This window comes from Nipponia nippon, unplaced genomic scaffold (genome assembly GCF_047370975.1).
Source record: "Nipponia nippon isolate SJK-2023a ecotype South Korea unplaced genomic scaffold, ASM4737097v1 scaffold_2, whole genome shotgun sequence".
In the NCBI taxonomy this organism is placed as follows: domain Eukaryota; kingdom Metazoa; phylum Chordata; class Aves; order Pelecaniformes; family Threskiornithidae; genus Nipponia; species Nipponia nippon.
Window position 1 is genome coordinate 30,729,387 of NW_028262336.1, and position 27,833 is coordinate 30,757,219.

A 27,833-nucleotide genomic window follows, 5' to 3' on the forward strand; every position below is an offset into this window, starting at 1 on the left:
AGCCTGCACTTCGGGGCTGCACTAGTGACTGCTCTTACAGCTTGGAGGGAAATGGAAACTGCAGCCTGGTATCCCCCCTATATTTACCCTTTCCCTGTCTGCGGCCCATCTGCACCAGCCTCCTCTGATGAAACAGCTCATGTTATAAGTCCTCTGTCTTTTTGGGTACCTTATGATAACTTGCAGCCAAGCCAGCCCATCTACTAAGCTTCCCCTCTGCTTGGCTCAAGGCTGTGCTGATGTTCAGTGGAGGAACTGCTCAGCGGTAGCAGCCAGGAGGAAGACTACGCAGGAGCTAAGGCTGCTGGCCACGTCCAGGTGGTATGCACGTCCTGGAGAGCCAGACCCCTCTGGGGGGTGTGTGAGAGCTCTGGCAGCATACAGGAGCACAGGCCACGGCATCCTTGAGTGCCAATGTCCCTGTTCAGAGCTGGGGGACCCAGGCTCTCTGGAGATCCCTTGTTACTGACGCGTGGCAGCAGGCTGGCGTGCTCTTCTTCCCCAAGCTTGCCTCCCACAAACGTGTTCGAGGGGCTCTTCTCATGCTGGAGTGGTTTTATGTAGGGGAAATTACACTGGCAGGCGCATACCCATATCTGTCTGTTTACATTTTGAAGCTTCTGGGGCTGTGTCCAAAGTCCACTGAAATCAGTGGGAGTTTTTCCATTTATTCCAATGAACTCTGATCGGGCTGTGTACCAACGCAGAAAGGAGACTTACACACGCTTTGCCACCTCCCCACTCCCTTCCTCCCTGCTTCCCCTGCACCGGCTTCTCATCTCCCTCCTCCTCTCCCCACTGACACCATCACCACATAAACCAGAAAGGCTTAACAAAGATTTGTGTTATCGGTGACATTTAAAGCTTCCAGAAATCAGGAGTCTTTGTAATCACGGTTGCAGGCTTTGTAATCCTCCTGTGCCAGTACTGATTATACAGGTAATGGGGTGCTGTAGCAAATGTTATCACTGCCTATTCAGAGTGCTAATCCAATGACTAGAAAATTAATGATTGCATTACATTTACATGTATTTCTATCTGTCTAAGGTACTGGAATATCATGCATTCTTTATTGGATTTACTTTCTCAGTTTACATCCTCTTTCCCCAGAGGAAACGCAGCCATTTCCCTTCTGTTGCCACACACAGAGAAAATGATGCGGACAAGGCGAAGTGGGCAGTCTGTGGCAGAACAGGGAATTGAACGTGCGTCTCCGAGCACCGGGCTAGAGCAAGGAGGGTAGATCCCATGATTTCGAACAAAACAATGATTTTTTTTTTTTTTAAAGGCCAAATTGGTGACTTTTTGCAACACAAATGGCTGAAGTAATCATTACCAAGCAAACAAACAGAGGTAGGAAAAGGGCAGGGAGAAGAAACTGTGTACTGCAACATTTTTTAACATTTCGGGTTCTTTGCGAGAACAAGGCTTCCAGCTTAATCCAAGCTATAATTGGAGGTGATGCTGGAGCAACTGAGTGGCTTACGTATGGGGACCAGTGAGACTAACAGTACTTCTCTTATCTCACCCTGGTGATTCCTCCACTTTATTAGCCCTGGAAATCATTTTGCAATACCGTGTGTCCTGTTTATAAGTGCTGTTAAGGGACGGTGATGTTTTATGTCATGGAAACAGGACTTTTATCTGCCTCGGATGAGTATTTAGAGGAAAATTGCCCTGGAAAACAAGGTTTACTACCTGGTTCCATCCCTTCTGCTTCCCAGCTACGCAGCACCCGCAGCCTTTGCTAGGAGCTGGCCCCTCTGCCTCATGCCGGTGAGTGGAGGAGCAGGGATCCTGGCTGCTCTCAGCCTTCAGGGTGAGGGCACCAGCAGGGAAGGCTCCTGGGCTGGCGGAGGGATTCGTTGCCACCCCCTGCTGTAGCCCCTGGCACGGGAGCAGAGCCAAGGGGAGCTGGCGGGGAGGAACCCAAATGTGTTGCAACCGGTTACTCTCAGCTGACATCAGGGCCCCCGGGGGGCTGCCTGCAAGCCAGCACAGCGTAAGCAGGCCTGGCGCGGGTTATGAGACACGAAAGTGGCTTGGAGCCACCTTTGTTCCTCCCCTCGTAGCCCCTCTGCCGTGCCCAGGAGTGGAGGATCTCAGGGAATTAGGATGGAAGCAGCAACCGGCCAAGAACCCATGGGGAAGAGAGAGACATTTTAGACAATGATAATTTTGATCAGCTCTGCATTGTTTTAATTGCATACTCCTTACAAGGAGCTGCAAAGACTAATGGCCTATGATGTGGTATGATACTGAGAAGAGGATTTTGTTTAACATAGTGGGGAGTGTATAAAGTAGCAGACGAGAGCTTTGGAAAGACTGGATTAAATTCAACAGATCTGGAGGAACTCTGTGTATGTGTGCGTGTAAATCCTGGGGTCCTTAACTTTGTCTTGGGCTGAGCACAGGCCGAGTAGGGGTTGCAAAATCTGCTGAGGGCTGCATAAGCTACATAAACTGTAGATTATCCTGACCATATACTGTTATTTTTTATCCTGAGAGTACCTTATTTCTGCGTAATTTCTAAATATTATTTGAAAGGCTAGTACACATATATTCAAATGGTTTTACTATGCAATAATCTTCACGCTGTGGTTTCAGTCCTGGGAACAGCAGTGGCTTTCTGGAGGTAGTAACCTGAGACACATGAATGCTTCTGTGTCATCTTTGGAGTTTATTTGCTCACATTAAGATAAGCAGGTATGCAGGAATGGGCTTAGCAGAGCTCATGTAAAGGGTTAATTAGATCCTCCCTATCATCAGGGTATAAAACCATAAGAAATAGGCTTTAGAGTGAAAGAGGAAATGGGTTTTCCTAATTTAAAGCAAGGGGTACTGACTTACCACAGCTCATTGCTTAAAAAAGACTTGGTAAGTTAAAACTCAGTCAATGAAACAGTGACGTTTCTCAACAGTGTATAGCATTGCCTCAAACAAGCATTTATGTTTTTCATAAGCAGCTACATTAAATTTTTAATGAATGTTTGGCAGATGCTTTTATGTTTCTAAGCATTTCATTAATGTTTCAGCAAATGTGTCATATCTCCCAAAGCAAAGCTTTTGCTATACGTGTGTGTGCCCCAGAATCCTTTACCGCAGACAGGAGTAATGTTTGGGAGGAACCCCCGGTCTTGTGTAGGCTTGAATACCCCAATGGGAACATGACATGGCACGAGGAGTGTAGAGACTCAGGGAGACTCAGCTGGGCAACCTCAACAGTGAGAGCTGTTGAACTGCAAGCAGTACAGGGCGAGGCGTTGTTTCTTGATGGAGGGTGAAAATGGAAGGAGTTTGCTGGGAGAGCATGCATGTACTGGTGATATTTGTGAAGAGCATGCAGGCAAAAACAGTGCAGATGAGAGAACAGTGGGGACTCGAGGAGGAGGTCCTGGATGTGATGGGAAGGGGAGGAGCAGCGGGGTTGAACAGCAAATACATAATCTCCCAAGAACCGGAAGGTACTGGAAGACTTAACTGTGGTCTAAGATAGAGCAGTTCATGCATGGCCATGAGTGACTGAGATAATGAGGTGGGAGTGAGTGATGAAGGATTATATTCACCAGGAGGGAAGCAGTTTGATTCCTTCATTGCTCATTCCCAAGCACTCTAATGTTTGGGTGGTATTTCAGTGGCAGGGTTTTTATAAGGGAAGTGTGATGTTGTTTTATGGGGTGCTAGCCAGATCCCACTGAGCCATACTCTTAATCTTCAGTCTCCTTAGTCACAGTTTTTTCAACAGAGCATTCATCTGTTCATAAAGTTGCCAGTGTTTCAACGTTATCATTGCTAAGGACTGGCCTACATTTACATTTTTTTGCCAATATAACTGTCTCAGTTAGAAGTGTGTTCTTTTATGGTTTGGTATTGTTGTTGTAATAAAGGTATAGTCATTAGTGGGAGTGCAGTTATACCAGGCAAAAAATCACTTGTGGTGAAAGTATCCCACTTAGTGCCTGTGAATAGCTGCGTTACCATAAACAGCTCTTCACACGGTTGTGTAAAGGATGTATTAGCGTGAAGGTTAACAGTACTGCAATGATAATGCACTACAGAGTTGTAATATAGAAAAAAACCTTGGAAAACAATGTCGGAAAGGTGCTGCTGAGCCTTCAGAGTGTTTTTTCTTGGTTTTGAGTTTGAAGGATCTTTCTGATGCTCTGGAGTTGTTGTCTTTTTTAAGACGACACAGATTTTGTAAGTACTCCGCATGTTTCATCTAGACTCATTCTTGAGCACTTAGCTTAAGTTATTTTCATGACATACCAACAAGGCATTTAGAAAAATTCTTGTATTCTTTTCTTCATCTGCACAGAAACAACGGTGCAATGAGTTGAATTTAAAACAAACACGTTGTTTTCCCCTTTCCTTTGATACCCCTCCACCAGCTCAATATAGCATTATATTGTTGAGTAACTTGTCAGTAAGGTCTCCTGGTTATTACTTCCCCTTGAGAAAAAAATGAGTTCTGGATCCTCAGAAACAGCTTTTCCTTAGCGGGCTAGCTTTTAATCTGTGATTTTGGGCTCCAGTAGTCAACATGAGCCATCGTAAAAAACACTTGGAACAAGATTGTCAAGTTGAAGGCTACTGAAATTGAACCTATATGATTTAAAGCCAAAGTATCTGTTCAGGGCAGAGGGCTGTAAAGCAGCAATAATGCACACGTGAGCAGGAAAAGCGCTTAAGGCAAAGGATGGGTCAACCTCTGCAGCAGCATTTTGGCTGACATACTGTGACAAAAGGTGTTTAAAGGCTTCTAAGCACATGCCATGCTAGCTTTACAGATGCCCACTGTGGCACAGTCATCCTTATCCAAGAAGGTGCAGTGACAGTGATCTTTTCGTGATCAGCTGGAGGCTCATCACCACAGTTGCATAAATAGAGCTGCTTGTTGCAAAACGCGCCCATGCCACCATGCTGGAACTGAGCTGCAGGTACCAGTGGAGCACTGCTGACTTGCTCTGGTTGGAGGTCTTGCATACAGGTTGCTTATGCAGTTTACCTTTTCTCATTTTGCGTGTTTTGGCTTGTACTCTGCACCACGACCTTAGCTGTAGTGGTCAGTCAGGAACAGTGTTCTCTCTTGGGACTGTCAATATCCAAGGAGTTAATTTACATCATTGCTATTCCTGACTGCATAAAAGAAGTAAGCTGGATTTTATACCTGGAGACACTGCCTCTGTTGGAGTAAACATTAGGGTTGCTACAGTAATTAGACACGTGCAACTTACCTATATCGACACTCTGGCCCTGCCCAGATTCCCTCCAGTACCTACAGTCAGATTCAGCGTTGGCAAGGTCCAAAAATAGTTCAGATTTCAAATACTTCATTGTCCTTAATTCGTAAAAGGCCACAGTGTATTGTACCCTTGCACCAGTCAAGTTCTAAGCAGACTTGTCTGGGGATGAATTTGGAAAGTTTGGAAGGAGCTTTGCCAGCATTCTGGAAGCTCCAGAACAATTCCTCTGATTTGCTCTGTAGCTAAATTTTAAGCCAAAGAGTTCAACAGCTTCTATTACTTTGGGACTAACTTGCAGTGATCAAGTTAAAAGGGTAGTTGCTTGTCAGGATCAAAGTGGCTTTGCGTTCCCTCCAACTGCGGTCATTGCTTGAAGAATGATCATGTAATCCCATTAATAAAATGATGAATAGATACCAACCTGGTTTTGGGGGTGAGCCGTGAGGCCCGGAGCGGGGTGAGGCTGAGGTTAGATAGCAATGGAAGTCATCCAGTGAGTCAATGGCAGGAGGTAGGGGACCGGGGCCCCCAGAAATTTACTGCCAGCTCTAAATGCGTGAGCAAAATATAACAACAGTATAAAACCCCTAGTTCCCTAGAGAGACCTACTCAGATGGAAACCTGGTCTCCATAGCAGGCCCTGTAATATTCTGGACCTGTGTTACATACTGAAATAAAAGTGACTCAGTGCCAGCTTTTATTTTAGAAATGCTATTAAAACGATTTTTAAAAGCAAAATAAAACCAAGAGACACATGATCAGTATGAAGCAATTATTAGTAAAACTACACCGATCCAGGAGTAAAATACTTTATTAAATAAAAAGCAAATCAATCTTAATACTGAGTAAGAATTAAGTCACCAAATGAATACCAGCTCAAAGCAATCCTGAGCTCAACTCTAGAAGGCGGAACACAAAGTTTTGCTATAAATCTCACCGAAATTATTGTATTGATCACTTAAATTAATGATCTGAATCTGTTGGTTGTTTCATACTCAGTTCAAAGGGTGATTTTGGGTGCCCCTTTGTTTTGATGAAGATGATTGTATTTTTAAAATCTGTGTTACAGCTGTACACAGGACAAGCACACTGCTACATTTTTACTTTTGCACCTGAAAAATTAAGAAAGAGATTAGGTTGCCCACACAACTGGTTAAAACAAAAGATGAGAGAAGTTGTTCCACGAGGAAGAAGCTTTGCTTCCTCTGGGTTTGTGCCCTCTCGCTCTCAACCCTCGGTTTCCTAAATTCTCTTCCTGTTCGGCTGAGCAAGCAGCTGGCCGTAGGTGTGCTGACTGCCCCGCCGTTTGCCGCCCGCACGCCGGCCAGCACCGCGTGGCGTACGCAAGGTGCTGGCTTCTGCCTGCTCGCTCCCATGGGGGCACAGGTCCCACACCTCTCCCTTGCCAGGGTAAAAGGAAGGCATAGCAACCTCACCTCTCACCTCTTTGAAACCTCCCCTTCCTGGTCAGTTTTAGCAGAAACAGACGACTGGTTTGCAATACTATTGTGGGAACTAATACTTGGGTGAACAACGTAGTGGCTGTAGCTTTGTGCCCTTGGGAAACCAGACTAAAGAACAGAAAAGTAAGAAAGGAGATACTAAGAATACGAGGCCAGTGCAAGCTCTTCAGTTCTCAGAGTCTCCTGCACGCTTGTGTAGTAGGGGCTGGAAGTGCAGAGCAGATGTGGCACTGTTTTGCTGGCATACTGCTTTCCACTAGGAGGGATTTTTTTAGTCTGGAGAAGGAAGATGATTGATTAGTCAGCTACTGAAGGAGCTTTTAAAATGTTGATGCAATGACTTGCTTTCCCCCAAATGATAGCTGTTGATATTCTAAAGCAGCAATATTCCCTCAGGTTGCTTGCTGACCCATAAGACAAGGCTTTTCTGCCTCACCCTCGAATTTTGTGAGTTGCCTTGCACTGTTTCCCTTAGGGCCAGGCATCTTTGTCCAATCAAGCTTGAATTAGGCCACTGTTAACTAGTGTCAACTTGGAGGAGTCTTTGCTGAAGCTGGCAGTCTAAAAAAAAATTAAATATTTTCCATGCCACAGAGACTATTGGTCTATGACCCACCAAAATATCAAAAATCCAGATGCATAAGACCAATTCTGATGAAGTTGGCATAGTCTTATCTGGGTCAATTGTCTTAACAAGACATTATGTCACCAGTTAGGGGAAAATACAATCTAAAACCCCTAAAAATAACTAATGGGAAAAACCTTGCACAACAAAGCCAGTCGCACAGCATTTGGTCATCAGAAAAATAAAAATAAATTCAGACTCATGATATATTTAATCATCTGTATTTATTTCTCTGCTAATCTAAAAACAGGCAAATGTTCTTTTTCTTCTTGGAAACAAGGCAATTCCGGAAAACTTCATATTTCAGGCAGCTCTTCAAGCAGCTTTTCTCTTAAAACTTAAATTCTGTTATTTGTTAGGAGGAAAGCCATTGGAATGAAAAAATTTGAATTGTATATAAGCTCCTTTACCGTATGGAGTGGATTGACCCTGGCTAGACACCAGGTGCCCACCAAAGCTGCTCCATCACTCCCCCTCCTCAGCTGGACAGGGGAGAGAAAATATAACGAAAGGCTCGTGAGTCGAGATAAGGGCAGGGAGATCACTCACCAATTACCATCACAGGCAAAACACACTCGACTTGGGGAAATTATTTTCATTTATTACCAATCAAAATCAGAGTAGAATAATGAGAAAATAAAAACTAAAACACCTTCCCCCCACCCCTCCCTTCTTCTTGGGCTTAACTTTACTCCCAATTTCTCTACCTCCCCCCCGCCAGTGGCACAGGGGGATGGGGAATGGGGGTTGCAGTCAGTTCATCACACGTTGTTTCTGCCACTCCTTCCTCCTCAGGGGGAGGACTCCTCCAGCATGGCATCCCTCCTATGGGAGACAGTCCCCCATGAACTTCTCCAATGTGAGTCCTTCCCACAGGTTACTGTTCTTCATGAACTGCTCCAGTGTGGGCCCTTTCCATGGGGTGCAGTCCTTCAGGAACAGACTGCTCCAGTGTGGGTCCCCCAGAGGGTCCCAAGTCCTGCCAGTAAACCTGCTCCAGCATGGGCTCTTCTATCACCACGGGTCCACAAGTTCTGCCAGGAGCCTGCTCCAGCACCGGCTTCCCACAGGGTCACAGCCTCCTTCGGCCATCCACCTGCTCCAGTTTGGGGTCCTCCATGGGCTGCAGGTGGATATCTGCTCCACCGCTAACCTCCATGGGCTGCAAGGGGACAGCCTGCCTCACCATGGTCTTCACCACGGGCTGCAGGGGAATCTCTGCTCCAGTGCCTGGAGCACCTCCTGCCCTCCTTCTTCACTGACCTTGGTGTCTGCAGGGTTGTTCCTCTCATGTATTCTCACTCCTCTCTCCAGCTGCAAATTGCTGTTGCTCAGTAACTTTTCCCCCTTCTTAAACATGTTAGCATAGAGGCGCTACCACCATCGCTGATGAGCTCAGCTTTGGCCAGCGGCAGGTCCATCTTGGAGCTGGCTGGCATTGGCTCTATCAAACACAGGGGCAGCTTCTAGCAGCTTCTCACAGAAGCAACCCCTGTAGCTCCCCCCGCCACCAAAACCTTGCCACGCAAACCCAATACACCATACCAGCTGTGTTGAGGAGAACTGTTCTCTAGGCTCTCAGAACAGACACCGGAGGACTATACTTCTGGTGTTTTGTCACAGAAGGAGAACTTGAATTTCATGACAGTCACTCTGACCTAGCCTGAAGAAGACAGAACAGAAGACACCTGGAGGAAGCTAGACCAAGAATGAAAAAATGTGAGATGGGAACACATATACTTAAGCCCCATTAGCCGCCATTTTGTCCCAGAAGAGGAGTGGCAGCTCTGTAACAGCAGTAGCAAAAAGAGCCCAAGGAAGAAAGGGAAAGGCAGAAGAATCTCCAGATATGTTATGTGTATGCAGGGAGCATCCTGCATGTGATTTTGTGGTGGTGACATCTGAAGCCTTCAGAAAGACTGGTCCATTAGGAAAGAATTATTTAGTCATTCTCAGCCACCAACTTCCAGGTCTTTTGTACAAAAAAAACCATGGGGGGAAAAAACTGAGGCAGGAGTACTCCAAAAGATGGTGTTGAATCCAACCGCTTATGGAGTTTTTCAAGACCAGCCTGGATTTGAGAGGGAAAGACAAAAGCAATGCAGTGCGATGACTGCAAAGAGGGTCTCTAAGTCTGTGATGCTGCGAAAACACAAAAAGGTCCTGTGGTCCTTCATCACAGCAGTATCCAGAAAACCCAAGAAGTTTTCATTGAGGGGATACCTTTGAGGAAGGAGATGGAGTAAAGCATTTCAGATGCCTTGGAGTTCTTGAGTATCTTGAAAATGGTTGTTTGAAGCTTTTTTCTTTTGCTAAGTGGATTAGAGATTTGGTTGGATTAGGGCCTTAATAAATACCTACAGTGTTTGTCTTTCATCTGCAAAATGTTTGCCTGCTTTTAAATAGACTATTCTTGTTTGCTCCAGTGTTGTCATGTTGATGTGAAACTTTGGAAACAGGAATTCTGCCCTTAATTCAATAAAAGGATTTGGAAACCTGAGGCTAAAACTCGCCTCAAATATAACTGGTATAAATCCAGAGTAGCAGGACTTTATTTCAGTACTGGAGAAGCAGCAGGAGACTAGCTCCTTGACAATTTTTGATGTCTGGATGACTTGTTTATTTGCCTCATGATAGTTTGCGGTAGTGTAGCTATTATTTTTAAAGCTCAGCCCTGGCCAGAGGGCAGCTGTTCTGTTCCACGCGACGGGGAAACCCAGCGGTGCTTCCCTGGGCAGGAGACGGTTCCTTCATCTGGAGAGCAGAGGACTGCTGGCTACGGCAGTGGTGAACGGAGAGGCGAGGCCTGGCCATCTTCGCTAGTCCAGCAACCATGCGATCGTTAAAGGAGAGCAGGTCTTGTGAAACAAGAGCGGATCTCGTCAAATCTGTAGGTGGCACCGAGTCAACGGGGTGCAAGGAAAGGTACGGTCCGGCCGTGCTCTTTCCCTCTGCTGCGCAGCACTGCGGCTGCTCCCCCCTCTGCTTTTCCTTTGCGGAGTGGCTTGGGTGGCCCAGTGTGCACATACGCCTGTGTGTGCGGTGGAGGAGATGCTGCCTGCTCTGTAGCCATAAACAGAGGAGTCATAAAACCTGCTCCCCGTCACTCTGGCTATCCTTTGGATGCTGTTAATTGATGAACAATTCAAAGGTGATAACTCGATGATGACAATTTATTGCAGTGATTTGTAACTTCAGTCATGTATAATTAACAACCTACAGGCAATAGGAGGGCAATGATGAAAATTTACTGCAGCCATTTGTCATTTATATTGGTGGCCAGAACAAAGTATGTCAAGGCACAAAGAGAGGCCACAGACCAGGCAGTGGGAGCCAGCTGCCAGCTTTGTGGACGAGGAGGCCCCCAGCTCTAAGTGCTGACCCACGGCATGCCAACCCCTTTTCATGCCCCCTCCCGTGAGGGCACAGCCACATGGGCTTTATGGGCCTGGTTGTGTACCGGCATGATGGAGAGGGCTTCTCACTGCCTACGAGGCCAAGGTGGAAGCCCACAGTGGGACTGTCAGGACCTGCTGTTCCAAGGTGGGGTGCAAGGTGGAGCAAGAGGCTAGGGAGGTGTGAGAGGTGCAAAGGGGTTGTCATGGCAGCCCTGACCCATGGTCTGAGGGTGTTGTTCATCTAGATGGGCTGAGCTGGCTGGCTCCCGGCAGGCTGGCATGGCAGTTGTGCCTGCCCCTTCCCTCTCCCCTGCTCCCACCGCCCAGTCTGCAGGGCAGGGCTGCTCACCAAGAGGCAGTAGCGAGGCACAAACCCAGCAAAGATTTTTCTGATGGTGTAGTGAGCCGCACTGGTTCGTCGAGGGCTCAGGTCAGCGCTGAGGCAGGGTTTGGAGCAGAGAAGGAAGCAGTGGAGGACAGGGAGAAAGACCCCTGCCCCTTTCGGGGGCAGTGAGTCAGGGGACCGTCTGCAGTGACCGGAGGTGAGACAGTCCCAAGCCTGCTTCCCAGCCACCTGGGGAAGGGGCAGGGTTATGCCTGCTCTGCAGGCAGAGGTCTGTTTCCAAGGGCATTATTGACAGTCTCTTTGTAAAGCGGAGATTAGCTCAATAATGAATACCTCAGAATAAATCAATGGTGGGACAGCTTCTAGACCTGGTGATTTTCCACCCTCTGCAGCTTCTAGGTAGCAGATTGGTGCAGGCTGCATGCAGCCCAGCAGGGCCAGCAAGGTGTACTTCAGCTCCACCTTGGAAAGCGCTCAAGGAGCCCACTTGCTTCCACTTCAGTTCAGGTGTGTGGCCTTTTTTCTTCAAGGTACATCTCGGTGGCATTTTACATATCCTCCAGGATGGCGTTTTTGCTTCAAGGAGCTGTAAAGGTCACCGACAGGGCTGTTCAGATGCCATTACTCTCTCTTCAACACTACTCTGTCCTTTGCCATCTGATCTTTTAGTATTTGTGATGACGGGACTGGTTTTCATTCTGCCTGATGAAGACAGCTGGTAGCTTGCAGTGTTTATTTCTGCTCTCATAAAATCTTTTAAAAGAACTGTATTGATCTTTAAAAAAGAGAATTACAAGGTTGTAAGACAATTATGGCATGCTGACTTGTGCAACGTGCATCAGTACTGGAGAGGTCAAGTCCTATGAGTGAAGGTGAATCTTAGATCTGGAGTATAATGATAATTGACCGGTGTGTAACATCTCATAGGGTGATATAAATTACTATAAATTAGTACAATTTATTACTTACATTTTAAGAATCTGGTTTCTCTGGCCACCAAAGCCAGAAATAATAAAAAGAGTCCCCTTCACAAAGACCTTATGGCGGCCATCTACTCCTATGACAAAAAAGCAGGTGGGAAAGAGCAATAAGAAAGGAGGGAGGCAAAGGACGTGAAAGGACACTGATCAACACAATGATCACAGATGTCGGCGTACTGTCTACCTGCCCTTTGTCAGATGATTTGTACACATAAACAGTTGTTCAGCTCCCTGTTTTTCCACAGGAATCTCTTTTGATATGGCCTTTAGTTGTCTTCTTTTCCTTCATTTTTTTTCTTGCCAGAACTGCCAGGACAGCAGTAGACAAGTTGGTATTAGACATGCACAGAAAGGAAGAAGCAAAGAAGGTACCAGAAGGTCCCTGCCAGAGTGGAGAGTAAACAGGGAACCTGTTTTGTGATCGTGAGAGAAAGATGTCAAATGATAGGCTGAACAGTTTGGGCAAGTGGAGGTGTTATTCTCCATGTCATTTTAATAGCTGATGATTAAATAAGAAGAAAGAAAGGGCAGGCAAGAGTACGTTACTATTAAAAGGGATAAGAAGGAAAAATTGTGTGATCTCCTAGGACAGATCACACACCCAGAGCTAAACTTGTCACAACAGAATCAGGTTGATTCATGAGTCTGTGTGCTGTGTGTAATTATACCTTATTTAAAAATAAAAAAAAAAAAAAAGAAGAAAAAATTTTAAAAAAGAATGGTCTTAAGGTTCAGCCGCGCTGTTCTTGCAGAGCTAAATCCTGCCCAAATTAGGGAGGAGGAAACGCTGCTGAAAGGCCCTGAGTCGCAGGGCTCCTCCTGGCCAAGCCAAGATTCCTCGGGATGGTGGAGGGAATATGTTCTAGAAACCAAAACACACCCAGGCCTTCCTCCAAAGGCAGCTGTCGTGCTAGCAAGCCTAATAAACTAGCCACCCCCCCAAAACCACACGCCGCAGTAAGCTCTTGCGTGAGCTTGCCCACATGGTGAGCTGGTCCTCTCTGCTAGTGCTTTCTTGAGCGCGGAGAACCTGATCAGCTACATGGGCTGGAAAAAGAGGCCCCCTACATCTGCTGAACAGCACATGATAGGATTTAGCCAAGAGATGACTTAATTTCTGTGGAAATAGTCTGATTTTTTCCAAAGTGGCTGAGCACCACGCACATCCTACTGAGATGAGGGGAGGGGGAAGATGCAGGCGCTCAGCCTTGCTGAAGACCGCTGCAAAGGGCTGTGCTCCTTGGTATGATGAGGAGATGGGAAGGGCTGTGAGGTCCCATACTTCTTGCAGATGTATTTTTTGTTCTTGCAAAATTCAGCCATGGCTGAAAGGATCCAACGAAATATTTTCTGACGCAGAGACAAAGCGAGGAAACTTCAGTCTGAGCAGAGAATTGCTCAGAAATGTAGGAATGGGTGATAATGGGATTCAAAAAAACCAGCGTTGCAGCTTGAAGTGAAACCATTGCTAGCCCAGAGGCTTGTGTATTCTGATCAAGAGTGGGAGGCAAATTAGACTGGCAATACCTCTGTCTACTCACCCCACCTGCAGAGTTTCTGAGCATGGTGTTTCCGAGCGTGGTATTTCTGAGCTTTCTCTATTAAGCAGCTGAAGTTCAGCCCCTTCCACACTGCTAAAACCATTTCTCTCTCATGTCCTTGATTAAGCGATGGCTACTGATAATGTTAATCCTCCTCTGACAGCTCCCCTTCATCTAAACCACCACTCTTAGCGAGGACTTCCAGTCCAGCTGGCTGACTTACTGCCTTCAAAGCTTCTGTTTTTCCCAACTCCCTCTGTCCGGGAACATAGCAGGGAAAGGAAGGCAGCGCTGTACGGAGAGCACCGACCAGGAAAGGACACAGACAGCCAGGGCTGCCAGGAGGTGGGTGCCAGGAAGTGTTGGGAAACACCCCGATCCTTCTTCACGCTCACAGATGCTGGCATCGGACAGCCTTGCCATACCCGACCAATGGCACTAACAAGAGTCTGGAGTTAGGTCAGTTAAATATGTGCGAGCTAGAGCTACCCTCCGCCCCCACACAAGTTAATTGCACCATTAAATATGAAACAGCTTTTGTTACCATTTTTTGCCAATCAAGTGCCCGGTCTGAAAGTGTGTTTTGCCCACCTACTCCATAAATTCTCACCATTTTCATCTTCCACAACGATTTCTCGTTATCTCTTACATGACTTGTTTGCCTTTGCTGGTGTCATGGTTGCAGCCCTGGAAGGTTCTCAGTCTGGAGCACATGTATTTCTGAGGTGCGATTTGTTTTGCACAGACATTGTTCTCCCACACCCTGTTGACCTAGCGGGGGTGGTGCCTCTACACTGAATAGCAGAGCATTGCTCTGAATGTGAAACACGCTAATAAATAATAACCTCGTTGACCAAATGCCAGCTGATTTTGTAAGCCTAGAATGGATAAACCAGCAATAGTTTGGTATTGCTTGTCTGGTATGAGCTCCTCCATTTTGCGAGCCCAGTGTGGGATAGGCATGGAGTAGAAGTGAACATCAGGCTCTTCTTTAACACCATCTTTAGGGTTGGTTGGGTAAGTCAAAGCACTCATGATACTGCCCTGCGGACAGTTTTCTGCTGATCTCAGTCCATGCAACCACCTTCCTCCATGCATATTCCTCATTGACGTTCCCCCCGCCTTGATATCCTTGTGGTCACGCTAGTGCTGGCCACATGAGCACTAGTGTGATCATGAGGATATCAAGGCGGAGGGGAACGTCAATGGGGAATATGCATGTGGGGAAAGAGGAGAAGGCAGGAGTGTGCACCAGAGGGAAAAGATTGACTCAATGGTGATCACAGAGCCACTCGGACATACAGCTGATGGCACACGAGTCCACACGTCTTCTTGAAAGTCACAAAAGCCAAGGGGCTCTGGCTGAGCCACCTCTCTCCCTCTTGCCATACCATGGTTTTGGAGGTGGAGTAAAGATGTCCTCGAGGTTTAGTATCGGGGGCAAGATGTTTGTGAACATGACAGGGCTCTTCTGTCAGGTGGCTAAGATGGTTTTTCAGTCCCTTTGCATCACGTGAATGGGGGGTCTGGATTGAGCCTAGGTTGTGTGTGTGTGCTCAGGCTGCCCAGCGCTTTGAAGTATTGATGTTTAGACACCAAAAGAAATGTTGAATTGAATCCTGCTTTCTCCTTAGCACAGTATTGATCTTTAAATAGGAAAAGACCAAACCGTAAACCGGAAACTCTATATCCATGGAAACATGGAGCTTAGCTCCTACAACTCAACAAGCACAACAGAAATTAATTTGCTGTCTTTCCTACGACTTCATAGCTTAATGGTATTAAGAGACCCTCAGCTCCTCCAGTTGATTATTATCTGTCATTTGTGGCTAAATAATACTGTCAAAAGAATATCACTGACTGAAATTTTATGTTCCTGTTTCAAAAATAACACCTACCACATACTGATGTATTAAGTAGTATTTGAGGTTTTAAAATTAGATAGATAGATAGACAGACAGACAGATAGATAGATAGATAGATATTTTGTCTCTTTTTTCCCTCTCATTCATTTTTAAAATGGAGATACAAACATGTTCTGTGGTTTTATTATAACCCTGATAGAGCCTGTTAGCTAAATTTCTTCTTTCCCTGGTTGTCAGGTTGGCCTTTCACTCGGCGGTGAATGAAGCTTTTTGTAAATTGGAAACAAAAACACTGTTTCAAAACTGAAAAGGCAACAAGAATACCCCTGGCAGGACCAATTTATGCATAAAGACTGCTTTTTTACTGCGGCGTCGATACTGATGTAACTGGTTTTAACAGAGAGCAGAATTGCTCCTGTTAATGATAGCTTTTTTGGCTTATCTCAGAGCTTTCGGGGAACAAATGGGGGAGCATATAAACAGGACGGGGCTGAGGTAAGCGGTTCTCAACTGAATGTGACCAAGCTTCGGGTGACAGGAAGTTTCCTATTTTAAATAAAAGGTGTTTTACTGTATTGGATCCCATGGTATTGTTTACTTCATAAATATACACTTATTCATATCGAGGAAGACTGTTTCATGCCACGTGTGGAACAAACTAGCTTTAGAGAGAGTATTTTTGACCAGCTTTGTAATAAGTTGATGGCAGGCTAAAGACAGTGTTGGAAAACTGGTACTGAATCCTGGGGAGAAGGAATGAGAAGGTCTGATTTCCTTACCAGAGCCTGCAGGATGCTCCCTAAGTGTAACAAGTGGTACTGCAACTTGCAACACAAAGGGCTCATAAACAAGCGAACCTTTATTGCAGAAAAGTTTCCACTGCAGCGAGTTCTCAAATGGTCCATAAAAGGGCATAAATTGGCTCTTTCATTCCAGAAAAATAAAATGCCTTCCCACTTGATAGCACAAATAGTAGAACCCAAAGCCAGCTCTCGTTTAAGGTGTTTACAGGATTAGGCACACACCAGAGAAGGAGAGTGGAGTAGGGCAAGGGAGGAGCCCGCACCTCCCTGGATTGCTGCGTCATGTACCTGGACCCAGAAGATCCATTCAGGTTTTATGTTAAAAAAAGCAAACAAACAACACCTTAATGGTTTAAAAAGCACTGGCAACAGAGAAGCACCAGGAAATGTACTCGTTTTGTTGCAGCCTGACAAAAAGAGAGAAGGCCTTTAATTTTAAGAGTTCCAGGGGTTTGGTTTTTTTTTTTTTTCAGTTATTCGCATGAGAAAATAACTAGGCATTCCAACGACATCATTTGGCAGAAATGAAATCTAAGTGCTCCAATCTGAGTTTCAATAAATCAGTACTGGAATTGGCTCTGTCACACTATAAACTCTTGGGCATTAGCTTTTATACCCTTTTGGAACTGGCTGGCTGCACTCTTAAGCACGCTGATCATGACGCAGTGATGGTTTCATCATGACACGCTCTAATCCAAACAAAAAAAAGCAGGAGAATATTTGTATTGCCCCCCCCACCCCAAAGAGGAATAGGTTTTTCATGGTTTTGTTACAGCCTAATGAAAACAATAGTTTGTTTCACATTTCCAGGATTTCCTTTCTTTTCTTTCTTTTTTTTTTTTTTTTTTTTAATTATTTGGAAAAACAAAAAGGCAATATGATACAACGCAGCAGCCACTGCTGGTAACATGATCTTTCTGTAATGGTGTGTGGAAAGAATGCACAACAAAGGAACTGGAAAAGCTTTGTAAATATACATTGCCCATTTTGGCAGAGAATAAACCTGTCTGATTATGCTACTGCTGTAAATGATATTGCCCTTTTATTGAACAGATGCAAGCCCTTCTGAATCCAATTAAAAGCTTCTCAGGTGTGCCCATATGAGCAAATTTTGGATGCTGAGGTGCATGTGCATTGGTGCAGCAGGTATTTCTGTCGTAAAAGCTATGAAGGCCTGCGTGTAAGTGTGTGTACATTGGGGGGACTATGTGTTTTTCCAGTGTAGATGCTGTCAGAGGCTCTTGGTATCAGTGAATATGAAAAGCATTGTTGTTTCTCTAAATGTTAAGGCAAAAGCATGAATGGAATTACAGCATTTCTAAATATTTTGCCTAATTAGTCTGTTGGGAAGAATTTGAACTCCACTTGTCCTGGATGTGAATGCAAAGTATTGACTAAACCCGAAACACGCTTGCTGGCCCTCGGGAAGGCCCAGGGTCAGTATTGCGAGACAGCTGCAAATCCCAAAGGACGCTTTTCACGAAACCTTCCTTCCTAGCCTTTGCATCTTTGAGGGGTTTTTGACTCTGAACCAGAAGTGTCTCAGATTACAAGCCCAGGTCTTCCTCCCCTGGCTTAGAAGCGTGCGATACAAACAAAACTGAAGGCATAAGCTATTTCAATAGAAAGTAATCCAGGAAAGGATTATATCCCTATAAAACAGCTATGCCCTGTTAGGCCTAGCCCCAACAGCTGTGTTCCCCTCTGCTTTATCTATTGGAGGGGCACCCTCTGCTACATTATTCCCCAGCTTATTCAAAACCAAAGCTTACTTTCTGTGGTAGGTAAGGTAGCTGCTTTCCCACGGCAGAGAAAAGCTGGGCCAAGGGACTGAGCCCACCATTCCAGAGCCATTACTGGCAGGGCTGGACACAGTGGAGCGATGAGAGATCAAAGGGTTTTATTGTTGTGATACAGGTTTAAAAAGCAAAGAAAAGGTCCTCAAATGCTCTGTCTGCCTTTGGTCCACTGCTGCAGCTACCAACACAGCCACAGTAACAGCGAGAGCAGTGGTTGGGTTTGCCAACAGAGACATGGTCCTCTTCATAGGGGAGTCTCCCTGGGATCTTCCAGTTCTTTGGGAAGCTCTGGAGGGCGATGCAAGCCCTCCTCACTGCCTTTCTGCCACCACTAGACAGCTCTGCAGAGCACAGGTCTGTTTGGGTGTGTCTGAGCAGGTCCCTGTACCTTTTCAGTGTAAATCTCATTTCAACAAATCCTGCATCCTTTTGGTAGGGCACATCCTTCCCATATGCTTCATCACATCATGCCTGCAAGAACTGGGAGCCAGCAAAGGAGAGAAGCAGGATGATGGGGGAGCTCAGAGGTAGGGACAGGACATAGCAACAACATTAAAGACACTGTTGAAGCGGAGGCAGATCAGTTTGGCCTCATTCTTCTTACGTGGGTAGATGACAGACCTCCTTTTGCCAACTTCTCTTCCATTGGAAGGAGAGACACTTACCTGTCTTTCCAGAATTGTCCTGGTCGGTTGAGAGAGGGTCTTCTGCTATATGGGATACTCAGAGAGTCCTGGGTGCCAAAAGCTTTTCCAGGTACCTCTTTCTGGGTGACACTTTGGTTGTCCCTTAGGTGTCTGGCTGTTGCAGCACACCTGGATCGTGGTCACCTGGAGGTGAATTTCAGCTTGGACAGCTGATACAGGCACTGATCCCTTTCAGAGCAGGGAAGGCCCAGAAGTCAGAAAAAAGAAGCCCCACTACTTCTTGTCCATGGGCTAAGCCTACCTGTGCAAGTGAAAAATACACGTGCTGTTGTGTGTGGTGTGCAAGTCTGCATGCACTTAACTGCAGTGAACATGGGCTAACCTGCCATCACCTGGTGAATGAATTAACCATCTTCTAATAAATTCTGTTTCCACTAGGTTCACTTCTGCCTCGCACTGCTGTTCCCCTCCTCCTCTTGCTCCCGGCCAGCCTGAACTCCCCCTTACCTCTTCTCTGTTTCAACCAACCCTTTACCCATCTGAGGAATAGAAAGTCCCAGCCTCCCACCTCCTACTTTCGCACTTTCACCTATATACCTTATACTTTATTTCACTTCGCCCTGCTTCTGCAAAGACCGCTCCCCCTCTCCTGCAGCGGGGTCCTGATCTCGCTCCCTGCCAGCCTTTCTGCTGCGGGGGGCTGTGCTCCTGCCTCTCCGGGCCGAGGGTCCCGCTAACCGGTGCCAGAGCAGGACCTGCTGCTGGCTAACTGTCCCAGTGGAGAGGCTGGGATAAGGCGGCGCTATCTCCCTGATAGCACAGAGCAAGATTACCAGGAAATTGCAGATTCAGTATGTAGAGGAAGCAAAATGGTCTCACTGAGTTAATGGAAAATTTTACTGCTTACTGTGGAGAAGCTAGCTTATCTTCTGCTCGCATTTTCACACCATAACATGAATGGGCTTGCAGGGCAGTGACAATTCTCCCAAGTCACCTTTTTATGATTCTCTGAAAACACATGGGGTGAAGTCTTGGGTCTATAGAAGGCACACCTGGCACCTGGTGGCACCTAGAGTCACTCTGAATAGCCGCCAAGTACGCTCTAGGGTCCCCTAGTTCCTGTGCATTCAGAGAGCGAACCTCCTGTAATCCATGCTGGGTGTATTAAGAATCATGTACACTGTGAAGATGGATTTGTTACACTCAAATAAGTAAATACCTAGGAAATGAGCATGTTGAAAAATTCAGAAAAATGAGTGTGAGGAATCAAAATTAGTGAGGAACTAAAACTGGCAAAAATGCCTACTTAAGGGGGAAACAGCCAAGAAATCCTGTATTAGTGAAGCTTGTTAAATTAGCAACCTGTTGTGTCTGATATTGTAAGGCTATTAGCGGGCTTCCCACTTCACCGTGGTACATTGGGTTTGTTAATGTATGCTTCAGCTCTGTGATTACTTTTTCAAGCAATTTTAACGTGTAAATTTCTTCTTCTTTAATTCACCGTGGCCAGGGTTAATTCTCTGAAAAGAGAGGAGAGGGTGCTTCCAGGTAAGATGTTCAGTATTTAAAAAGCGTCTTTTAGCCACATCCATCATGTAATGTTATCAGTAAAATGTCAGTGTTTTTTTTATGCTTAGAGTAGGAAATAATCACGAGATCTTAGATGCCTCAGTGAGGTTACGCTTGCCAAATACAGGCACTTTAGGAGACTTTTTGCTTTCAGAACCTCTTCTTCTTGAGTCAAGTAAACCACTGATCTGTCTCATTTCTACACATAGCCCACATTTGTGGTAAATTATTCTTTGGTTATATTCTCGTGTGCCTGAAGGCTTCTACCTAGGAGCTGAAATTTGTTCTTTTATTTCAGGAAGTTGTCTAGATAACGTTACAGCAAATGGCCCGTGGCAATCCTTAATGCTAATCTTTCACACACTTCAGAACATTAGGTTAAAGGGAGGACAAATACCGTACTTGCTCATGTAATTGATATGTTCCTTCTTTTACTTCCCAAGATTTTATCCGTAAAAGCGAGGATATGGCCATTATGCACATCTTTTCTACAACTGCTGGTAACCTTGCTCATGATCAGGCAGCACAAGTGTGTGTTATGCCATTAAGTCTGCATGTGAGTCTTCTCCTTCAGGACAGGACTCGGAGGTGAAGTTTCCGCTCCTGGTGTTTCTCAGACTTCCCGAATACGCACTGACATTGGGACATCTTTTCAACAGTGTACCATGGTTTAGGATGCCTCATTTCTGAGCTATCAAGTTGAGATACCTGGGATTTAATTTTTGGACCAAAGAAGTCCTCGGAGTGCCACCTGCAATTGGTGGCTGCCCAGCAGAAATTCAGGCTCAAGTGAACACTGCTTGAAGGCATGCAGAATGGGTGCTGCTTTTGAAAATGCTGGCTTCCATCTCACTTTTCTTCCTGGAAATTACTGCAAATATTAATATCCCTCGTCAGGAGATAATTAGTCTTTCTAGTCTCTTTGGGCTGTTTCTGTTTGATATGCAAGGTGACTGAAAGTGTCAAACTTCAGCAAATTTTAATTAAGCACAAACTGCATTTTCTTACTTGGTAACATAGCCTATTTGTTAAGTTCAAAGGGTCTTTTCCGATTCCTTGGGTGTGTACCGGAGTCATTAAGTGAGCACATGCCTAGAAGTAGGGAATAGGAAACAGAAATAGATAACACGGGGAGGCCTTGATTCATCTTTATTTGTAAAATTGACTGGTTTACAAGTCTTTTATAGCAGTGACTTCTGGGACCGAGTCCATCTGGGAGGAATAACTTTTATATAACATTTGGGGTCTAAATTAAGAGCTGGATTCTGCCTTTGGCTGCCCCCCCTAAGTAAGAGAACAGAGAAGCACAGATGGTAGAAAAGCTCAGTGTAGTGACCTTACATGCCGTATGACTGCCCAGCCAACAAATCTGCTCTCTGCACTAGAAGATATTGCTCATGTAGCAGACTGCATGCTGAGGTAGCTCTGGGTAGCTAGAAAATAGCTAATGGGCTATTTCTTGTGTTAGCATATGCACGCGTTGTCCTCAGCGGCCAAAGCAGCTGCTGATACAATGTGCAATCAGTTGGTGCAGGAAAGAAGGGCAAGGAGCATCCCACGGTACCAGGCTGACTGGTACAAACTGGCCTTCAGTGATTGTGCTCTTTATGAACTGGGGTCACCATTATCTCTGTTCTTTGCCGACCGGGGCAGGACGCAGGGGCAGGATGGTCCCTGACACTTCAATGACAACCATCAATTGTTTTAAATACTTCTGTACAGGATTGGGCTCGTCTTCTTTTTGCTGATTGGGTTTCATTTTGAAGACTAGGGAGCGAGTGTACCTCCTGCTGGAAAAAGGCCTTCCAGTCCAAACAGTGCAGCCAACTGAGTGCCCTTGCATGGTAGGTCTTCACCAAATGGGGAATAAAAACAAAGGGAAGGAATATGTGACCTTCCAACCTTAAGCTCTGCATGCCATGTGGCTGGTGGGAGGCATTAGCAAGGCTCCACTGTTCATTGTTGTGGGTGTCTTTATGAACATTAGTGACAGAGAGCCAGCGGGCTAGCAGTAAATACAGATAAGCACCAAAAGCCACATTAACACTTCTCCACTGACAACAGAAAAGATATTGGAAGCGTTACTGTTTTTCAAAAGTTATGTGTTGAATTCGGTCTGCAAAGCAGAGGTATTTAGGGCCATGGTGACATAATATATCCCACCGAGTAAACAGTATTTGCAGGGGACTCTGTACAAGCCAGCTATATGTGTGCTCTAGCCCTACTTAAAATAAACCTACACATACTATCACTTTCTTATTCTGGGAACCCGCTAAAGGGAACGAGGGCTGCAGCAGCTACGTATCAGTATATACTGCACATACGCTGATTACTCCCACTCTTGTCACGGCCATTTCTACTCAGCGGTTGCCAGTGTTGTGGAGAGGCATAACTCCTGATATTTTGGAGAATGTGGGAAGAGAGTAGTCAATGTTTGCTTTGCTCCTTCACTGTTGTCAACCTCGGTGATGGGTTTCCAGCCGCACGTGTGCATGTAGAAGCAATATGTGTGCACACAGGCAACTGGGTTAGAATTCCTTGCTGCTGTGGAAGAGAAGGGTGTATTTATTGACTGAGGGGTGCCTGAGCCCTGATCCAAGCTTCACTGAACTCAGTGGTAATCTCTCTGATGGTGTTCCAGTCGTAGTGTTAAAACCCTAGAGATGGCAAAGCAACAGTGGAAAATATGCATGATGCTCACTCAGCAAAGGCTACAAATCCTAATGCCTACCTCCCCGCTCCCAGTCCCCCCCATTCTTTTCCACACAAGTGTGCTGGACAAGCTGGTAGAGATGAAAAAATAAATACTTTGGGATAATGATGCTGAGTCATTAACCATGTGATGGAAACAATTCATCCAGTTATCACCAGCCAGCTCCACCTCCAGCCTCCCAGTAGCTGGGGGCTGCTAAAGTGCTGTCCCTCCTCCTCGAAGCCTTTTGTGTTCCAAGTCCCTCTGTCCACAGGCAGGAGCGGGCACTCTGGTGTATGACTCATACCCCGGGCACTGCATTAGCTACGGTAATACTTTCTTCTCAGACCCCTTCATACCTAACACAGTTGGGAAAGTCTGAAATAAGTAGAGTGGGGAGGGCAGAAAGACTAGCTCCCAATTTCTTTCCTTTTATGTATTTAAATTAGTACCTGAAAACTAACTTTAAAAGGGACCTCAGCTTGGCCTCTACAATTGTAAGTCTCAATTTTCACATCTATTTCTGCGTACGCACCACCCTGGATATCGGTGCGTACGTGCTGCAGATGCTAGTTTGCATATAGAACAGCTATTTGTGCAGTTTAGGAGGTGCGGGAGAAGCTTTTCTATATGCAAACCAACATCTAGATTTTGAAAATGTGTCATTAAGTGGTAGTTTATCACAGATTTTTTGCCTTTCTTCCTTCCAAAAGAGTGTACGCATACGATTGAAATACTGTGCGAACTGCTGGTTGGAACAGGATTTTCTGATTCTTCAGTAATTTATATTTACTTCCATCTAACAATGAAAATTGCTTACAGTGCACAACTTCCAGCCTACCATGGATTAAAATGCATTTTGGAAATCTCCCCAGATTCCTGGCACATTTATTACAGCAACTCAAAAATATAGAGCATTTGGGATCTTTAATCTTCACATTCCTGTAATAAGAAAAGTTGTATAATCCATCTCTGAAGGACAAATCCTTATGACAATACTGCGACTATATACCGATAGTAGGCTTTCTTCATATTAAATATCTCATCCATATTCAGTGAGGAAAAGCCTCTCATTTTCTGGTATTATAACATTTGTTTGTTTGTTGAAAAGCGCCCATGAAAACTCAGCAGCCTGTTCCTGAAGGTCCACTCCCCCCCCCCCCCGGCTTTTTCCTCCGCACAGCTGGCTTCCTGCGCTGGCCCAGCTTGTGGGTGGGCAGTGGCAGGATCGGAGCCGCTCCCGCTGGAACAGCGTGCCACCTGGGAGAGGGGAGAGAGGCAAAGCCCAGGGCAGGCGGAAAGGCAGGGTTAAAGTATGGTGCCTGTGCTTCCTACTCTCCCCTATTCGGTGTACTTATCACGGTCCTGGAAGAAGCAGTCTTTCTCTGGCAGAGGTCTTATGGGTCATTTCCATCCCTAACTTTTAAAGTGCTGAAGTTAATGGCATTTTATTGCTTCTTTTCCAGTTCACCTCTAATAACTTGGCCTCTGTACATTGCAGCTGCAGATAAAATATATACATGAAGGAAAATTCCACTGAACATATTGTTTTTCACTTTCTCCTTGTTTCCAAACACCACTCTCAAAGCGTGCAATGCCAAATTACATATTATATATTAGTCCTCCTTCTTCTGTTCCTGGGTCCCATACAGAAACCTGTTTGTCGTCTGTAAGGGCAGCTGAAGAGCAAGAAACCAATGGATCATTCTTTCACGTGCAGTCCAGATAGCAAAACAGCTGAGCTGGTCTGTTGACAAAGACCTAGTATTAGAAAGCATACAGTTTTCTGGAAAGGTGCGTTTTTCAGCGATCATCTATCTAAGGAGCGATCTTTGGATGTGACACAACATGAAAAAGTCTAGCTATTACTTGGATCTTTTCAGGGTACAGAGATTTTGGACACAGCCTGCCGAATTTGAGAAACCAAAGAGAATCTGTTTAAACTGGAACACCCTACTATGGATAATAAACAGTGGTTGTTGGTGACATTATGGAAAAAACTGGGATTGAACTTTTCAGAACTTCCACAGGTTCAGTTCAAAACTTTGACAGTCATTTGCTGTGTGATACCTATATTTATATTTTTGTTTATAAATATAGCTAGACCTATTGCTATCCTTGCAAAATGAAAGGCTAGATATAAATCATCTACAAAAAAGTGAGATACGAGGCCACTGTTTATGTGATATGGAACAATTTCATTATTGTTAATTGTTCATTTTGGCAGAACTACAAAGAGGTAAAAGCCTTTTTTTTTTTTTTTTTTTGAAAGATAGGAAAGAAAGTAAAGTTAAAGCATTCCAGTTTCTTTGGTCTTTTCATACTGATAATGGGCTTGTTCAACTTCAAGACTTAGAAATGCTTAGAGCCCAGGAAGTGAAGGTTTAAAAAAGCAAATTTGGCCTTGCCACTCTGCTAAAGGACATTTGTCGCTCCCTATGTATTTCTAAGTGCAATTTTTACTGCTCTTTCCAGCGTGGCTGTCTAAAACTCTACCACAAATGCTACACAGAGCGGAGCTGCTGCTCCTTACAGGTAATGGAACTTCTGTTTCTTTTTTTTTTTTTGTTCCTTCCTCTGTTGTTGTTGTTGTATTGTGTATTCGTCCCCTGGTTCTGCAACCCATACTCACCTGCAATACTGTCTGCACAAGTGTCCTGCTCGCATCTCTGCAGCAGGTGTAACACAGTTCCATGGCAGTTTAAGCCACCAAAAAGACAAGATTACAGTGATGCTGGTAGTGCAGTTCCACAGTTTATGCTAATGCTGCCACCAAAAACGTAGTCTCACCTTGCTTCTGCTGCTCTTCCTTCTCCACATGCTCATTCCTCCCATCTCCACCACGGATTTGAAATGGCTAAAAATTAAGCAAGCGCTACAACTCCTCCATGAACATGTACACGTGTGTTCACACACACGCGTGCCTTTGGAATTACTGTAGAAGTGCTACCATAGGCTGCAGACACAGGTCATCAAACTGTAAATCGTTTAGGCTTTGTCTTGTTTCCTCTTCACAGAGTGCCTGGCACAAACGAAACACTAGACAAATAACAGCATTGCCATGGAAATGATCATAGCGAGTAAAGACGATTGCTAGTATTTGTATCTTCTGAAGTTGAAGGAACCACTGGAAGATCATTGTATTGGTACCCCAGGTAAGTGAAAACATGATGTCATTTAATCATTGGCTACAGCGAAGACTTTAGCCTCTATCGCACATATTCTACGAGCAGAAAAAAGACAGGGGTGTTGTAGGGGCCTTTCTGTCGGCAAAGAAAATCCCTAGTGTGAATGCTGCCCGGAGCACCGCCAGTGGCTGCAGTGGTCTGTGACCGCTGCGGAGAAGTTGTTCTCTCCACTGGTATCAATCTGTGTTATCGCAGCGTGCCGTGGGAGCGCTGGATCGCGCAGCTCCTTTGTTTACGGTTCCCTCTGTGCGCATAGGAGTGGACGGTTCAGGCTGAGTTGAAACCACTGCCTAAATAGGTGAGCAAACAAAGGAAGGCAGGATGTGGTCTTACTGTTCTAATTTTACATCAGGGGATGCTGGCACAGCGCTGAGCATGAGTAGTTGGTGGTGCCAATGGAAACATGCCAATATTGTCAGCTGCTGCATTGCCAATATTGGAGGGGAAGAGGGTGTAAAGCACCGGGTGTAATTATGTGCGTTACTGCCCTATTAACATGAGGTAGGTGTTCAGTACCTTCTATCTTATAATCTAGGTTTTCCATGAGAACTTGGGAATGTGACACATTAAAGAAGCGCCAGCTGAAAGAAGTGATCTTGAGAATTACTGATTGTATCATATCCTCCGCACAATTTTGTGCAGGGAGGGAACTATGCAGACTCCACTGCTAAAAACCAAGGAAAGGAGTTGCTGTTATGCCCCGAGTTATTCTGCTGAGAATAGCACAAGTTGTTCTGCCTCGCAGACTTGTAACATCTTATTACACAATACAGACAATTCCACATCCCATAAAGCAATGATACAGTTCATTGTTCCACGGTGTCCATTTTTTTGTATCTAATTTCACCAGTGGAAATGGGAATTGCTAGAATAATTTTTTTCTGTATCAGCATTCATAACATCTCTGCAAGGGGCTATTTGACTTCCTACTTTCCTGCAGCTGTCATCTGTTTTGCTGTATCTTCTGCATATTGTTTTTCACACACATTTGCTATAGAAATTGTTCTGTGTGTGACTTACCTAGTCCTAACTTCTGTACATGGATCCTCACATCTTGCTGGTACAATATACAGTTCTGAAAGCAAAGTTCTGTTCTGATTCACTTAATTTTTGGTAGCATTGTCAATACTGTAATTGCCCGGCACGCACTGCAAGTCCCAGTAAACGTGACAGCTAGATCACCTTCCACTAAGAAAAGGTGTGACTCTTTCCCAGATGCTTGTAGCTGCTGAAGCAAGTCTGAAAGTCCTTATTTTAACGAGATGCACTGTTGAGGATCACTGTGGTACCTCATAAAGACAGTCTCATTTCATTCTCACTTGCTGGACACTAATGTGTGCACGCACACGTGTGTACACCCACACCCACACCCCACCCACACACACCCACGCTCCCTCCCCCGCCCCCCCCCCCCCCCCCCGCCAAACAAGTGAGGGCTGTGTGCATTGCTGCCAGCCTCTGTGCTTGCCCTAACTTGCTCTGCTTAGTAACTCTGGTTCAACATACTCTTGCTCCTACCAAGCTTGCTGTGTTGTTAAATTATATGTTAAATTGCAGAACAGACCCAGCAGGGCTGTGAGTAGAAAGCAAATCCTACTGATTTTCTTGAAAGCCTAGAAGTTAGAGATTTTGGACGCAGATTGGTATCTGTAAGAAATGATGTGGCAAACT

At 45.3% G+C, this 27,833-nt stretch overlaps 1 long non-coding RNA gene across 1 annotated transcript; it reads left to right on the plus strand.

The window, feature by feature from the left end:
- The first annotated feature begins 23,235 nt into the window (after positions 1–23,235).
- On the plus strand, positions 23,236–26,120 carry LOC148055720 (uncharacterized). Its single transcript, XR_015704487.1, has 3 exons — positions 23,236–23,303; positions 25,450–25,509; positions 25,992–26,120. It is a non-coding gene; the product is annotated as an uncharacterized LOC148055720 (long non-coding RNA).
- Positions 26,121–27,833: the final 1,713 nt, after the last annotated feature.